Source organism: Halichoeres trimaculatus, unplaced genomic scaffold (genome assembly GCF_033239565.1).
Source record: "Halichoeres trimaculatus isolate MK-OKI-2021-1 unplaced genomic scaffold, fHalTri1.1 fHalTri1_scaffold_9, whole genome shotgun sequence".
Taxonomy (NCBI): Eukaryota; Metazoa; Chordata; class Actinopteri; order Labriformes; family Labridae; genus Halichoeres; species Halichoeres trimaculatus.
In genome coordinates this window covers 10,473,519-10,491,143 of record NW_027437188.1, presented here as the reverse complement: position 1 = coordinate 10,491,143, position 17,625 = coordinate 10,473,519, and the positions used below count along the sequence as shown (strand labels likewise).

The 17,625-nt window shown below is 43.4% G+C and overlaps 1 protein-coding gene across 7 annotated transcripts in view; it reads right to left on the bottom strand.

Annotated features, from left to right (window-relative positions):
• Positions 1-17,353, bottom strand: part of fat3a (FAT atypical cadherin 3a) — a 98,668-nt gene extending 81,315 nt beyond the window's left edge. For all 7 annotated transcript variants that reach the window (XR_012599118.1, XM_074679730.1, XM_074679734.1 and 4 more), the window contains exon 1: positions 17,251-17,353. The gene's annotated coding sequence lies outside the window, so the exon portion shown is untranslated. The remainder of the gene's footprint in view (positions 1-17,250) is intronic.
• Positions 17,354-17,625: the final 272 nt, after the last annotated feature.

Here is a 17,625-nt window from a genome sequence, read left to right as displayed (position 1 = left end):
ACACACACACACACACACACACAACCAACTGAAATAACAGTCAGTAACAAAGACTGAACCCCCCAGTTCACCAGTTTAACGATGACATCATCAATTCCAGTTCACATGAGTCACTCTGTATGTGTGTGAGTGTGTGTGTGTGTGTGTGTGTATGTGTGTGTGTGTGTGTGTGTGTGTGTGAGTGTGTGTGTGTGTGTGTGTGTGTGTGTGTGTGTGTGTGTGTGTGTGTGTGTTTGTGTGTGTTAGTGTGTCTGTGTGTGTTTCTGAGGATATATTTATGTGTATGTATGTGTATAATTATACATTTTTGTGAGTTTTAAGAGTTTCAGCTTGATTTATTGATGGTTAAGATCTTAGTAATAAAACTTGTTTCTGGAAAAAAAAAGGTCAGGGCACTTTGAAAACAGCTAAAAAAACACAATTTGATAAACTTTCTTGTTTTCAGCTATATCTGAGTAAAATTCCTTGTTGGAGGAAATAATGGGGTATCTTATGTAATCTCAAAATAAATATATCCACTCAACAAAAAAAAATTATAAAAATGGGAACAGAAAAATAGAAAATAAACTCAGGAAAGTTAAAAGTCTAAAAATGACAAAAGCTTTTATAAGACAACAATCCATAACACCACCATCCATCCACCCTGAAACCAACACCAACCACCATTACACCACTATCCATCCATCTACCCTGAAACAAACACCATCCACCATATCACCACCATCTTTCTACCATAAAACACCGATCCATTCACCCTGAAACCAACACCATCCACCATACCACCATCTAGCTACCATAAAACACCATCTACCCTGAAACCAACACCAACCACCATAACACCACCATCCATCTACAAAAACCCACCAACCATACACCCTAAAACCAACAACAACCACCATAACACCACCATCCATCCACCCTGAAACCAACATCAACCACCATAATACCACCATCCATCTACCTTGAAACCAACACCATCCACAATAACACCACCATCCATCTACCCTTAAACCAACACCAACCACCATCCAACCACCACCATCTATCTACCCTGAAACCAACTCCAACCACCATAACGCCACCATCCATCTACCATAAAACACCATCATCCATCTACCCTGAAACCAACACCATCCACCATAACACCACCATCTATCTACCATATAACACCCATCCATCCACCCTGAAACCAACACCATCCACCATACCACCATCCATCCACCATAACAACAACCATCCACCATAACACCACCATCCAACAGCACCATCCACCATAACAACCACCATCCATCCACTAAAACACCACCATCCAACCACCACCATCCACCATAACACCACCATCCAACCACCATCGATCCACCATAACAACCACCATCCACAATAACACGACCATCCATCTACCCTGAGACCAACACCAACCACCATAACACCACCATCTATCTACCATATAACACTCATCCATCCACCCTGAAACCAACACCATCCACCATACCACCATCCATCCACCATAACAACAACCATCCACCATAACACCACCATCCAACAGCACCATCCACCATAACAACCACCATCCATCCACTAAAACACCACCATCCAACCACCATCTATCCACCATTACAACCACCATCCACCATAACACCACCATCCATCTACCCTGAGACCAACACCAACCACCATAACACCACCATCTATCTACCATATAAAACTCATCCATCCACCCTGAAACCAACACCATCCACCATCCACCATCCACCATCCATCCACCATAACACCACCATCCATTTACAACTATCCACCATAACACCACCATCCAACCATCACCATCCACCATAACAACCACCATCCATCCACTAAAACACCACCATCCACCATAACCCACTCTAACCACCATCTATCCACCATAACAACCACCATCCACCATAACAACACCATCCATCCACCGTAACACTACCACCATTATTCACAACACCACGATCCATCAATCCACCATAACACCACCATCTATCTACCATAAAACACCACCATCCATCCACCCTGAAACTAACACCATCCACCATACCACCATCCATCCACCATAACAGCCACCATCCACTTTAACACCACCACCATCATTCACAACAGCACCATCCATCAATCCACCATAACACCACCATCCATCTACCCTGAGACCAACACCAACCACCATAACACCACCATCTATCTACCATATAAAACTCATCCATCCACCCTGAAACCAACACCATCCACCATCCACCATCCATCCACCATAACACCACCATCCATTTACAACTATCCACCATAACACCACCATCCAACCATCACCATCCACCATAACAACCACCATCCATCCACTAAAACACCACCATCCACCATAACCCACTCTAACCACCATCTATCCACCATAACAACCACCATCCACCATAACAACACCATCCATCCACCGTAACACTACCACCATTATTCACAACACCACTATCCATCAATCCACCATAACACCACCATCTATCTACCATAAAACACCACCATCCATCCACCCTGAAACTAACACCATCCACCATACCACCATCCATCCACCATAACAGCCACCATCCACTTTAACACCACCACCATCATTCACAACAGCACCATCCATCAATCCACCATAACACCACCATCCATCGACTATATCATTTACCATAACACTCTTTGAAACCTACAGACTGACCTGGTAATATGAGGGCCACCATGTGCTACCTTTGTGATTTTAACTATCATCAGCTTTTAGTGACTCTGGGTCTGGCAGCTCTGTCTTTGTAGGAGAACACATTTACACACTCAAAGCTTCAGGAATGTGACACTGAGAACTGCAGATTAACACAGCAGGCTGCAGACACACTCTGTGTTTTACAGAGCAGGAATATAAAAACACAGTATCCCATTATTCAGAGTGACACAAAAAGAGTAAACATTTAATTGTGATACTGGAAGCATGGATTGCAGCTGTCTGTGTGCACTCTGGTTCATTTTAAAAGAGAAAGTCTCCAGCAGACGCTGCATTCACTGGACAGCATGTTCCAGTGCAGCTGCTGGTGCTGCTGTAGAGTGAGCTAATGATGCTAACCATAGCTTGAGGCCTGGTCAGCTGACCTGTGGACTGATGGGAGAGAGGAGGAAGAGTTTAGTATTCAGCTCCTCGCTCTAACTGCAGCAGATCCAGATTCACATCAAAGCTTTTCTTCATCACTGCAGAGAGTCTTCATCGTCTGTCCTGACTTTCTGCAGCTCATCTCCCTCTCCTCTCATTTCTCCCCCTCTCCTCCTGCTCTCTTCTCCTTTGGTTTCTCCCTGTCGTGTGAAAGCTTGCTCTTTATCATGTGGAGCAGATTTATTCCTCTGTGATTCTGAGGTGAATGTGGAGCTGCTGCAGGATGCACAGAGGTGCATTAAAGATGCTGCGACTGCATGTCTGCAGGCCGAGCAAACAGGAAGTCAGCTGTTTCTACAAAGGACCAGTCACGACACAGAGCAGGTAACAGGGGGTGGGGGGCCTCAGGCCATCACCCTCAAATAATTTCTCCTAACACAGAGCGGCATGTGAATCACAGTCTGCAGCTGAGGATGATGTTAGTGGACAAAGTGTTCCTGTTCAGTTTTAGGATCAGGAGGAAAAACAACCAGACCACCAGGAGATGGAGGACAGTTCAGTCCTGAGACCAGTTCACACACATCCAGCAACTCGTCATGGACACACACATTACACACACACCCAACCAGCTCACACAGAACAATCTGAGGCTGCACCTGTCACACACTGTAGTTGTCTCATGGTTTCACATTAGTGGCACAGTTTGAGAACACAGGGAGTGCAGCACAGATTCACACAGTCTGGCAGAAACACACAGCACTGTTCTGTCCTCAACACATTACCCATGTCTGCTCCACCATAACATTCACCAACAGTCGAGCTGAGGGGCCTGAATACCGTGATGCAGAGTCTGCAGAGCTGAAACATTCAGAGCAAAGCACAGAGGAGGGGGACCAACTGTCAGACACCCTAACACCATAGTTACCATCAGACTGCATGTGTGAATGCGTGTGTGTGTGTGTGTGTGTGTGTGTGTGTGTGTGTGTGTGTGTGTGTGTGTGTGTGTGTGTGTGTGTGTGTGTGTGTGTGTTAGTGTGTGTGTGTGTGTGTGTGTGTTGAAAAAGACTGGGGGGGCCACTGATGAGGGCACTGAGATGTGAACAATCAGCTTCTCGCTGATGAATCCTTTCAGACATTTACAGTGTGCGTGTGCCAGAATGTGTTTCACTGATGTCGTATCTGCAGCACGTTGTCCAGTTTGGTTCAGTAAAAATCAGAAGGGTTTGTTCTACTTTGGTCCAGTTTGGTCCCATTTCCTCCAGTTTGGTGGAGCAACTTGCAGTTTGGTCTAGTTCGGACAAGCTCGGTGCAGTGTGCAAATGATTTAGCATGATTGGTACAGTTGGGTGTGATTTGGTAAAATGTCAAAGTGCATCTCTGTCAGGATCTGGTAATATGGCTTGCATAGAAATTGCAGCATGATGTGGATAAGACTGCTCATTAAACTGTGGACCAGGACAGCAAAGAGTCAACACAGAAGAATAAAGCAGGCGCCATGAAGACAACAATCGGCCCAGCACCAAACTGAATTTGCTGAATTATCCGACTTTCATTATTTACTGATTCACACACCTGGTGATACATCAGCTGCACACACCAGAGAGAGGATTGTATGACAAAGATCAACTCAGGTGTGTTGATCCTATGAGTAGACCTTCAGCAGAGACTCTTCAGTTTCTTTACAATCAGAGCTTTGTGAAGAAATCAGGTAAAGCAGCTTCTATTACATTTGAAAGGAAAAAGTCCTTCAGCTTCTGGCTGCGAGCAGGCCGAGCTGTTTTTCTGCCACCGATTTATTCTCAGTTAAGGTACTTAAGAGCCATAGATCTAAACACCCAGCAAGTAAAAGAACCTAAATAATACAGCAGAAAAAAGATCACACACACTTAAGATAATTACAGAAAAAAGAGCACACGCATTCTTCATATAATCACAGAAAAAAAGGAAACACTTATACAGAGCATTCAAAAAGTATTCACAGCGATTCATTTTTTCTAAATAGTTCTACAAAACCTCATAATAACAAAGTGGAAATTTTTTTTAAATTATATTTCAGCAAATTTATCAAAACTAAAACTGACAGTTACAAAAGTATTCACGGCCTTTGCTCAACACTTTATGGATGCACCCTCGGCAGCATTTACAGCGTCAAGTCTTTTTAAATATGATCCCACAACCTAGGCACACCTATCTTTGGGCAGATTGGCCCATTCCTCTTGGCAAAATGAACCATCGCCCCAGTCGGGGGTCAAGACCACTCTGGAGCAGGTTTTCATCTACGATTTCTCTGTACATTGCTGGAATCATCTTTCCCTCAACCCTGACTGGTCTCCCAGTTCCTGCAGCTGAAAAACATCCCCACAGCATGATGATGCCACCACCATGCTTCACTGTAGGGATGGTACTGTCCAGGTGATGAGCAGTGCCTGGTTTCCTCCAAACATCACACTTGGCGTTCACAACTAAGAGTTCCATCTTTGTCTCATCAGAGCAGAGAATTTTCTTTCTCATGGTCTGAGAGTCCTCCAGGTGCCTTAAAGCAAACTCCAGGTGGACTGCTTTTCCACCTGGACACTACCATACAGGCCTGATTGGTGGATTGCTGCAGAGATGGCTGTCTTACAGAAGTGGGAGAAAAAAAAATCAAAATCAATACATCGGGACTTTTGTTTGGCAATATCAAAATTGGGATTCTTTGTCTTTTTTTTTTTTTTTTTTTTTTAAATCAAATCATTCCGTTCAGTCTTTGTTTATAAATTGGATTGGAAAAAAGTTACCACTCTTCTCCAGCAGAGGGTGAAATGTTTCTCTCTGACACACATGTGCATTTTTGAGGAAAATATGGCTCCTGATATAATCTGTAGACATTATCATCATCATTTAACTTTTTCACATGGTCTGGGTTTAAAAAAGCAAACTAAAAATTGCAAAAATTGTAAATATCAAATAATCACAATTTAAACTGAATAAGCACCCAAAAAAATCGTAATAGAACTGAATTGCAAGAATAGCATATCGTCCTAGCCCTATTATCTTGGAGGGTTCTCCTCTCTCCAAAGAAGACCGCTGGAGGTCAGTGACTATGGGGGCCCTTGGTCCCCTCAATGACTAAGGCTCTTCTCCCTGGTCACTCAGTTTACACAGGAAGCCAGTTGTAGGAAGAGTCCTGGAGGCTCTGAACTTGTTTTTTATTTACAGATGATGGAGGCTACTGTGCTAATCAGGACCTTCAAATCAGGAGAAATTTTTCTGGACCATTGCCCAGATTTGTGCCTGGAGACAATGATGTCTCAGTGCAGAATTTTAAGGAAAAAAAAGAATATATTCCATTTTTGAATAAGGCTGTTACATAAATGTGGATGCATCTTTGGGGGTTAGGGTTTTGGAGATGTTGGGGTTTACATTTTGTATGAAATTATCCTCTGCTTCTGAGGTGAGTTAAGGTGTTATTGTTTAAAGCACCAAGTTTGAACAGGCTCTTTAAATCAGTAGACTGAATCAGAGTGTGACACTCTTTTCAAACTGAAGTTAGCAGGTGTGTCCGCTTGATTGACTCCGACCAATCTGGCCTCAGGCGTTACCATTCCACTGACACTAAACCCCTGTCTGGGGGTGGGTGTTAATAAGATTTCATTGATACCAATGCTGTTATTGATTCCGCTCCTCGATCCAATTTATTATGGATTCTCTTATCCATTCCTCCTGTGAATTTTCTCTTTACAAAAAGCAGACTTAACAGGGTTTCTGTGTCAACACCATTTCAATGAATATAAGTGATTTTGATATCTGTGGACATAAAACAGGTAAAAATTGCATGTGATGGTGTATTGGTTTGTTAAATGTTGCTGACTGAAGCTGGCCATCGAGTGTCTCACATTGGTTATAAAAGCTGAAGTCAGCTATTAGCCTGTACATACCTTTTTGTCTATGTTTAAGTTCAGAAACATTTGCCTGTTAGTGTTTTGACTTGTAGAGTTCTCAGAATCATCTACAAAAATAAGTGTGATGGAAGTTAAAATTCTGCTTAAAAACCAAAGTTCTATAAATGTATGCTAACAGCTAGCATATCAATGCAGTTTCCCATTTACATAAGTATCACACTAGCACTATATGTTCTATAATGTTTTTGGAACATAAGGAGCTCTATAACATGATGAAAATACTGAAAAGGAATCTCCTGTAGGGAGAAATGTATACTTCATCGTGTTCAGTTCTTAAGTAAAACTCCAAGCTGAAAATCTTGAATCAGAGTTTTCTTGGGAAACTTTTATCCTTCTGCTGAGCGCAAAAAGGTGGGGCAAACGGTGGACAAAGGGTCCTGCAGCTACAGTGTAGTGTAAAGAATTGGTAGGGAAATCCTTAAGCAAAAAGGCTAATCGAGGATTGAACCATTTCCAATAGATTCTTAATAGGTACTTGTTCTCAATGCCCATTCGTTCTCTGCCGATCACAGAATCACTGGGACTGGCTCAAGCTGCTGGTCAGTCCTCTGTCCTACTGCTGCTGGACCTGTCTGCTGCCTCTGACACCAAGACCCATCAAATTCTCCACTCCACACTCTCTGAATTTGGCATCCCAGGATCTGTCCTGTTGTGGTTCATGTCCTACCTCATGGGTAGATCCTTCAGAGTGTCACGGCGAGGAGAAGTGTCTAAATCACATGGCTCATCGCCAGGGGTACCCCAGGAGTCAGTGCTTGGTCTGCTACTCTGTTCCCTATACACCACCTCACTTTGTGCAGTGATCCGCTCTCATGGCCTCTCCTGCCACTGCTATGCCAACGACACTCAGCTTTTCCTGTCTTTTCCACCTGAGGATACGAGCGTCTCAGCAGGGATATCATTGTGTCTGGCTAATATCTTCACATGGATGAAGGAACGCCACCTTTGGCTAAATCTGTCCAAAACTAAACTCATTGTCCTTCCAGCTTGGTTCAACCACAGATCGGTGTCCTGCTTGATTCCAATCAACTTGTGCCGCAAGCTCTGACAGAAATCTGGGTGTCCTGATTAGTGACCAGCTGACCTTTAAGGTTCATGTGGCCTCGATTGCTCGATCTTGTGGATATGCCCTCCACAACATCAGGAGGATCGAACCCTACCTGACAACTGGCCACACAGTTTCTGGTACTGGCCCTTGTGAAATCACACATCGACTACTGCAATTCCCTCCTAGCAGGTCTCCCTGCGTGTACATTTAAACCTCTGCAGATTACCCAGAATGCAGCGGCACGTCTGGTCTTTAACCAGCCCAAAACAGCACACCTCAACCAGCTGTTAATCTCTCTTCACTTGCTTCCAGTAGCAGCGCCAATCAAATTCAAAGCTCTTCTTCTGGCTTACGAACCATTTTCCTGTCTACCTGGAGTCCCTTATCCAGGTCTACACTCCTCCTTGACCGCTACACTGTGCCTGTGAAAAATGCCTGGTGCTCCCAACCCAGCGCGGCTCCAAATCTGTAGCCAGACTCTCCTCCTCTGTTGTTCCCAAATGATAAAATTAATTACCTAACTCCATATGATCTGCAGAGTCCATCTGAAGACTGTTCATGGACACTTAGGCTCTTAATCTGAGCCTTCTCCTCTTTGTCCTAAGGGGTGAATGAGTCAGAAGGTCTCAGACCCAGATCTTAGTGAATATTTAGCACTTATTATTGAATGCTGTTGAAGATTGAACTATGTTGTGGATGTTTATTTTTCATTAGTTAATTGTGGTTAGCTCTTGCTGCACCTGCAGCCAAATAACTTGTAGCACTTTGTCGCACTAAGGTTTTCCCTTCTGTCTTAATTCTTGCTTCTGTTTTACTTTGCTTTGGATAAAAGCATCTGCTAAATGAAACTGCAAAGAATCATAGAAAACATGACAGTCTGATCAGACTTTTGTAGCAGCTGGAAACTCCTCAAGAAGATTTCCTAAGTGTCAGAGTTCTGTTAAAGACACCAAACTGCTCACAAAACCCAAGCCTGTGTTAGAGGGTGTTAAATGTAGTTCAAAAGAACGTACTGCAGTAAGTGTGATTATTTTAGCAGAGGTGACAACCAACGTCATCACCTGGTACCTGGAATCATGTCTGTATGGCTTCTGTCAGGAAAACTTCACCTGAAATGAATCTCATCTTTTCACTAGTATACTCTTACATTTCTCACTATACAAAAACCCTCACTGCCAACAGAAAGGATATGAACAGCTGTGTGTGTGTGTGTGTGTGTGTGTGTGTGTGTGTGTGTGTGTGTGTGTGTGTGTGTGTGTGTGTGTGTGTGTGTGTGTGTGTGCTTTCAGGAGAGGCCCATTTCTCAGACAGCCTGCAGGCTCTGTGTTCAGGATGTAATTTAAGCTCTCTGTTTTTTTGCTGCTGGTTTCTTGGCTCCTGAATCTCAGCAAGCAGCTCTGATTAAACCTGATTACTCCCTCCTCACACACACACACACACACACACACACACACACACACACACACACACACACACACACACACACACAAACACACACACACCTGGATGTTTGACATTTGCAGAAATTGTTCAGTGTATCTGCTTTCCTCAGCCAGGTTCTGTTTACCTCCTGTCTACACAGAAACACCTTCAGGATGTTCAGTCTGCTTCATGTGGAAACTCAGTGACACACACACACCATAATCCACAATGTTGCTAACTGGGTCATATGGAGAGAGTTGTGTTGGTAGATGAGACCAAACTCTTCAGACTTAATGAACTGGGACTTTTATGAAAATCACGCACTTTCATAGTGTCTAACATAGAAGATAGTTAGCCATCCTGTGGGAGGTGTTGAATCCCAGCACACCCCAACCAGTGAGAGCATTGTTGTCTGAGGTGTCTGTTGGGTACAGAGCTCTGTCCTTTAATGGCATGAACGGAAATGCTCTCAAAGTACAGATAATCAAACCATGACTCATCTTTCGGTGCCAAGGTTTGGTACCCAAAGGGTTAATCAGTTGATCAAGGTCTGATAATGCCATTGATAATTGGCTATAACGTTACACGTGGTTGGGGCATGCAGGATAGTGTTGCCAACTCAGTGATTTTGTGGCTATTTTTGCAACCTTTAGACCCCTCTAGCGACTTTTTTTTGCAAAAAAGCGACTAGCACCAAATCAAGTATCTTTTCTGGAGTTTGGAGACTGACGTGAAAGCATGTATTGATCTCAAGCACCCGCTGCATCACACAGAGCAGTAGGTGCTGTGCCCCTCCTCTTTTCAAAACACTCACAGGCAGAGAAGTCTTCCCCCTCGCAGCAGTCCCTCTAAGCTGCAGCCAGAGCATGTGACTGCTGCATGCAAATGAATCATGCTTATAGGTGTCTCTTTAGGGTCACTTTTGCTGGTCCTTAGCCCAGGTAAAGGTCCGGTATCAAAAAAATTGTAATGATTCCCAGCCATAGGTGTATCAGATACTACACTTAAGATACATGTATAAGGGTATGTTTATACAATATGCAACCTGTATAGCAGGGGTGGCCAGCCTGTGGCTCGTGAGCCACATGTGACTCTTTGCCTTTCAGTGTGCGGCTCTTCGATCCATTCATAAAAAAATATAAATATCATTATGAGTAGTGGTGTGCTGATCAATCTAAAATATCTACAGTCAAGCCCAAAATTATTCATACCCCTGGTTAATTTTCACTTTAAGTTACTTTAATTCAACCAGCAAGTTTTTTTTTTACAGGAAATGACACAGGCTTCTCCCAAAAGCTAATAAGACAGTGTACAAGAGGCATCAGTGTGGAAAAAAAAAATACTTCTTAGCTTTTATTTACATTTGTACAAAAAGTGGAATGTCCAAAATTAGTCATACCCTTTGCAAACTGTCACAGTAAATGGGAATTCATGGTACTATCCAAAGTTCTAAAACATCCCAAAAAGTCCAAGCTGTTCTGAAGCATCCTTATTACCCTGATTCATTGGGAACAGTTGTTTTAATCAACTCAGCAGGTGAAAAACAGCAGCTCTCTGCAGCTGGTTTGTGGCTAAGACAAAGGAGCTCAGTGAGGACCTGCGGCTGCGCATTGTTGCTGCTCACAAATCAAGAAAGGGCTACAAAATCCTCTCAAAATGTTTTGAAGTTCCAGTGGCAACAGTGCAAACTATTATCAAAAAATACAAGACGTTCCACACTGTGGAAAATCTCAAAGGACGCGGTAGGAAGCCAAAAAGTGAGACCTGTGCTGGCCAGGAGGATAGATAGAGAGGTGAAGAAGAACCCAATGATCACCACCAAGACTATTCTGATGAATCTGGGCCCTGCTGGTGGCAACATCTCAAGGCAGACAGTCCAACGGACACTGCACACTGCTGGGTTCCATGGACGCAGACCAAGGAGGACACCACTTCTCCAGAAAAGGCACATAAAAGCCCACTTGGACTTTGCAAATGCTTATCTGGACAAAGCAGAAGACCTCTGGTCTTCTGTTTTATGGTCAGATGAAACTAAAATTGAATTGTTTGGCCACAATGATGTAGCCTTCATTTGGCGTAAGAAAGGAGAAGCCTTCAACACAAAGAACCCCGCCCCCACTGTCAAACATGGTGGTGGGAACATCATGTTCTGGGGGTGTTTCTCAGCCAGTGGACCAGGGGAACTAGTTGCAGTGAATGGCACCATGAACAAGGAGCAATACATAAGAATTCTGAGCAACAACATCAGACAGTCTGCAGAGAAACTTGGCCTTGGTCACCAGTGGACATTTCAGCATGACAACGACCCAAAACACACGGCAAAAGTGGTGCAGAAATCGTTGGCGGACAAAAACATTCATGTTTTGCAGTGGCCTAGCCAGAGTCCAGATTTGAATCCAATTGAAAATTTGTGGAGGGAGCTAAAGATCAGGGTGATGGCAAGGAGGCCCTCCAACCTGAAAGAGTTGGAGCTCATTGCTAAAGATGAATGGGCAAAAATACCATTGGAAACATGCAAAAAGCTGGTCAGCAATTACAGTAAACATTTGATTGCTGTGATTGCCAATAAAGGCTTTTCTATTGATTATTGAGAAGGGTATGAATAATTTTGGACATGTCACTTTTTGTTTAAATGGGAATTAAAGCTGAGATTTTTTTTTCCACACAATGATGCCTCTTGTACATCATCTTACTATCTTCCCGGAGAAGCCTGTGTCATTTCTGGTAAAAAAAAAAAAAATAAATAAAAAAATAAACCTTTAAGGCTGAATTTAAGTAACTTTCAGGGAAAATTTACCCAGGGTACGAATAATTTTGGGCTTGACTGTATGTGTTGATGTCAATGTTGGGATCACTCTTGATCAATACTTGGGTGATGAGATTGATACTTAAGTTTTGGTTTCTCTTCTCTACATGTGCTCCTCTTAATCGCTCATGTGCTCATAGAAATCTAGATAGATAGATGTAAATGTATTGTAGTACCATGGTACTCCTCTGTTCTGTTTCTCTCTGTTCTGTTTCTATTGCACATTCATCTTCCATTCCCTGTTGCAAATTGCACATTTTTTATGACATTTATTCAGTGCACTATTTCTTAACTTAAATTGTGTATATATTTTGTATTTACTCTGTGCAGAGTTCTTTATTTAATATTGTAATAATTATTATTCTTTTTCTACTACTTAAACTCTATTTTTCTACTCTTGTTAATTCTATCCACGTTTGTACTGAGAGAGTGCAGTTTAAACCGGAGTCAAGTTCCTTGTATTCTTGAAAATACTTGGCCAATAAAGATGATTCTGATTCTGATTCTGATTCTGATTCTGATGGTAATATGTGTGGCTCTGGGTCTCTGACTGGTTGGCCACCTCTGCTCTATAGGCACAGATTGCCATGGGCTAAAGCCTGGTTTATTCTTTCATATGTCCACATCTTTATGAGCACAGTGTGCTCATCTTCTAACGGATCCTTCCAGCAGGGTAACGCTTATCACAAATCATCTCAAAAATTTTTTTGTTTGTCTATTTATTTTTTAACATAACAATAACTTGACTGTTCACTCCAATGGCCTCCACAATCACTAGTTCTCAATCTTATAAAAAAGGAGATTCTCATCATAGATGTTCAGCCAAAAAAACACATTAACAGTGTGATGAGTCACGCCAATATGGAGCACTATGTTTGAGAAAAGGTTTCCAGCACTTTGATAATTGACACCAAGAGTAAAGACCATTCTGAAGTCAGAAGATGGGTCCAACCCAGTACCAGCAAACAGGAGGTAATGTGGAGGAAGGCATTTGTGTATGTAAATTGAATAAAAAGGTGTAAAAGTTGTCCCTAGAATTCTCAATGCAAACACACTCACACTTTTCACATCAAGGGAAGGAACTAGGAAAGGATTGCTGCAACATTTGCCGCACTTTTTGTGTGTGCAAGCGTTACTCTGTAACACTACTGCAACACAAGGTTAATTCACACACTGTGAGACAAAAAAATCAAATTTTAGTATTCCACCATCTAAGGGATCAATGTGAAAATGCAAAGGCTTAATGGTCCTGCAGGTGAAAAGATTCAGGCTGCAGAGATTCAAGCTGCAGAGCCAAAGATCAACTACACATCCAAACAGGGTCTGAGTGTGTGTACTGCAGAAAGAGAGACATGAGAAACACACAAACACACACACTTTTGCAAGAGCAACAGACAGACACTGATGGGAACACCAACACATCCACCAGCATTCCTGCACACACTGAACAATAGTCGCTTACACACACACACACACACACACACCGACGCGCACACATACACTCACACACACTGGGAGCACACACAAAACGCACAACAGGCAGACACCCTCCCCCTCCTTCATAAAAAAGGGGGACCAAAGAAACCCCCCAACTCTCCCTCCCTCTCTCTCCCTTTCTCTCTCTCTCTCTCTCACACACATACACACACACACACACACACACACACACACACATACACACACTAAGGGAGGGATAAGTGCTGGCATTTGGCACGAACAGACGCTCATAAAGCCCGTGGGACCCCAAAGATGAAGGGGGGGTGGGTCTTCTGTTCACACACACACACACACACACACACACACACACACACACACACACACACACACACACACACACACACACACACACACACACACACACACCAATGCTCTCATGGTGACATACTGGCTGTTTTTTGTTTGAAGAGAGGAAATGTTGACACTGGGGCTGTCAGAATTACCAATACAGCAGATAACTGTGTGCTCTAAATGTTGATACAGAGCTTCAAATTAGCAAAAATTAGCATACTATAATACTGTTATACTGTGTAATAAACCGGTAGGGGGCGCTGTAGATTATTACCTGGTTCCCTACCTGCTGTAAAATGAAGGATGAATGAGGAATGAGCAGGAGCAGATAGAGAAGAAGACTTTTGTCAGCCAACTGGCTGTTTCTATCGCAGCCGTGTTAGAGGAGACAACAACTGAGCAAGAGAAGGCAACAAAGCTCTCTATCCAACCCTAAAAAAATCCAATTAACTTTTCTTCCATTCTTCCTCTCCCTCATTGATTTTTTCTATATATATTTTTCCTTTCTCCCTTTTCCCTCTCTTATTCTCTCTAATCCCAACACAGTTTTAGCAGATGTCTGTTTAACATGAGTCTAGTCCTGTTTAAGGTTTCTACCTGTTAAAGAGAAGTTTTTCCTTGCCATTGTAAACTTGCTAAATGCTGCAAAGTGCTGTGCTACTGGTGGGTTTAGATCAAAGACATATATTTATATAATAAAAAAAAAGTCACTATGATATCACCCGTCTGTTTTTGCAACAGAGTTCTGAAGCAAATCGTGAACAGGGACTATGTTTGAAATGAGGCTTTACAGCTATAGGGCGCCTGTTGTCCATCAGCTGAGCTGTGCATCTAATTGGGTTCCCATTTCATCTTCATATCTTCTAAACTGCTGTGTTAGGGGAAAAAAATAACCCCCTTACAGTGTGCTGTGGGAGAAATATGCTACTCAGACAGGAGATGTTTTTTGTACCAGGCTGTAAACATGTTCACTTCTGCTGGACCCTCAACGAACTGCAGATTTTAGCACTTAAACAATGCTTCATATGTTTAGATCAGAGGTTGTTGCTTGGTTAAGAGATAAGACACCATATCCTGTCTAAATGTTGAGTTTCTGTTAACAAATGAAATGTTATTAATGTTAAGGGGTCTACTTCTTTCAGTGTTTTTGGAAAGTGTTCTGAGATAATGTTTGTTATGATTTGGCACCATAAATAAGACTGATTGACTAACTGATTTTCTCATCACATCTCATTACATCTCATCTAATCTTAACTGATCTCAACTCAGCTCATTTCATCTCTAACTAGCTCTCTGCAACTCATCTCAAGTCATCTTATTTGAACTCAAACTTTAACATTTAACAAACAGAACACTGGACTTTCAGGGGCCCTTTACAAGACAACGGTTTAAGGGTGAAACACAATGGTAATGTTGCTTTTCGGCCTTTCGTTTACACTGAAATAGTGTTTTAGCCAACCCCAAATTAATACTTTTGAAAACAGCCTCCAGAGAGGAATTTTTCAGAAATGCCGTGGCCAACAGGCCAGAGTTCTCAGTGGAAATGCTGACCTCTGTCATGCTCCGCTTTGAGCATGCGCACTATCATTGTGGCAACCTAAATTGCTATACGACTAGACAATGACAGCAGTACTGGACTACTGTGCTGCTGAATCTGCTCCACTTCTGCAATCAGCGAAGAGGCATTTGATGCATACACCCGATCATCTCGCACTCTACTTTGGTGGAGGGCTTCCAAAAGACTCAACAGTTATATCGTCAACTACAGACCTGTTTTATTAATTTTTGGTTTGTTATTGATTGTTTTATGTTACCACAGCTTAAATCTGATGTGATGTTTTTGATGTTCAAAATGAATACTACAAAGATTAAGACCTTCATCAGCATCAATAACACCCACTGATCCTTGTTAGTGCAATGCACAGGACATCCTATACTCCTGTATGTTTCAGCTTTGGTTCCACACACACACACACACACACACACACACACACACACACACACACACACACACACACACACACACACACAGAAATCTTATTCCATAGACTAAGAATAAAACGTGTCCCCATCTTCATCATTATCATCACCATTCTCATCACCACCACCATCACTGTCACCACCATTGCCAGCATCATCACCATCACCATCGTCATTCTCATCACTATCATCATGCTCATCCTCATCACCCTCACAATGATTAGCTTTACCATCATCTTCATCACAGAGCTGGTCTCAGGTCAGTCACTTGTCACACAGCTGGTGTTCCGCTGCCATGGGACAGACACACACATTCAAGATGTGGGAGTGAGGTAAACGTGCACGACACGGTGCTTCACCCACCTCCACTACAATGCACCCACCCATCCACACACACACACACACACACACACACACACACACACACACACACACACACACACACACACACACACACACACACACACACACTTAATTCCCCTGTGGGACTGTGGACAGTCCATCAGACACGGGAACCTTAAGCAGAGTAACAGATGATGAAAATTCTGGACCCACTTCTCTCTGTGTGTGTGTGTGTGTGTGTGTGTGTGTGTGTGTGTGTGTGTGTGTGTGTGTGTGTGTGTGTGTGTGTGTGTGTGTTTCTGTTAAAACTGTAGTCGATCTGAAGTCAATCGATCAAATTTTGATCAATATAGGGGTCAATGAGAATGACGAGAATCAGAGAAAAGCGATCCATATTCAGCGCGCGCGCGCGCGCGCACACACACACACACACACACACACACACACACACACACACACACACACACACACACACACACACACACACACCGCAGCTTTGAATGCATACAGCCTCACGCAGCCCCGGTCCGGACCCTGAGCTGTCCCGGATCGGTTCTGACCGCAGTGTGATGCGGTGTTTCTCACGCCACAGCGCGTGCAGCCTTGCAGCGATAGCAGGGATCGACCACAGAGACTTGAGTGAGATAAAACATGAGCAGGTCCCCCTCCTCTGCTTGCACACATTCAAACAGAAATGCTGCGGAGCCCCGCTCTCCGCGTGCAACCCGCACGTTCCCGCACGGATCGACCCCCCCTCCTCCTCTCTCGGTGCGTGAGCGGCTCAGCCCGCGGGACTTACCCGGCTCTGCTGCAGAAGATCCCAGTCAGAAAGTCCGTGAGTCGGTACCATCCACAGCTCCAGCCCGCTCGCTTTCTCTTTCTCAGACTGCCCGCTGGTGTCTCCGCTGCTGCTCGAGCCGCGCGCCACCGACAGACCGCCTCACGAGGAAGAGAGTTTGGGCACAGCGCAGCCTAGCGGAAAGTCCGTGCACTGCATCCAAAGGTCTGCATTCTGTCTGTTAGATAACACTGTCCAGGCTCAATTTCAGACCTGCAAACACTGCTGTACCTCTGATGGAGACGACATATTTGCACACAAACATGCATAAAACATACTAACACAGATATAACATACGTATGTACATAGAAACTCTGTCTGTCAGAAAGGCTCCAG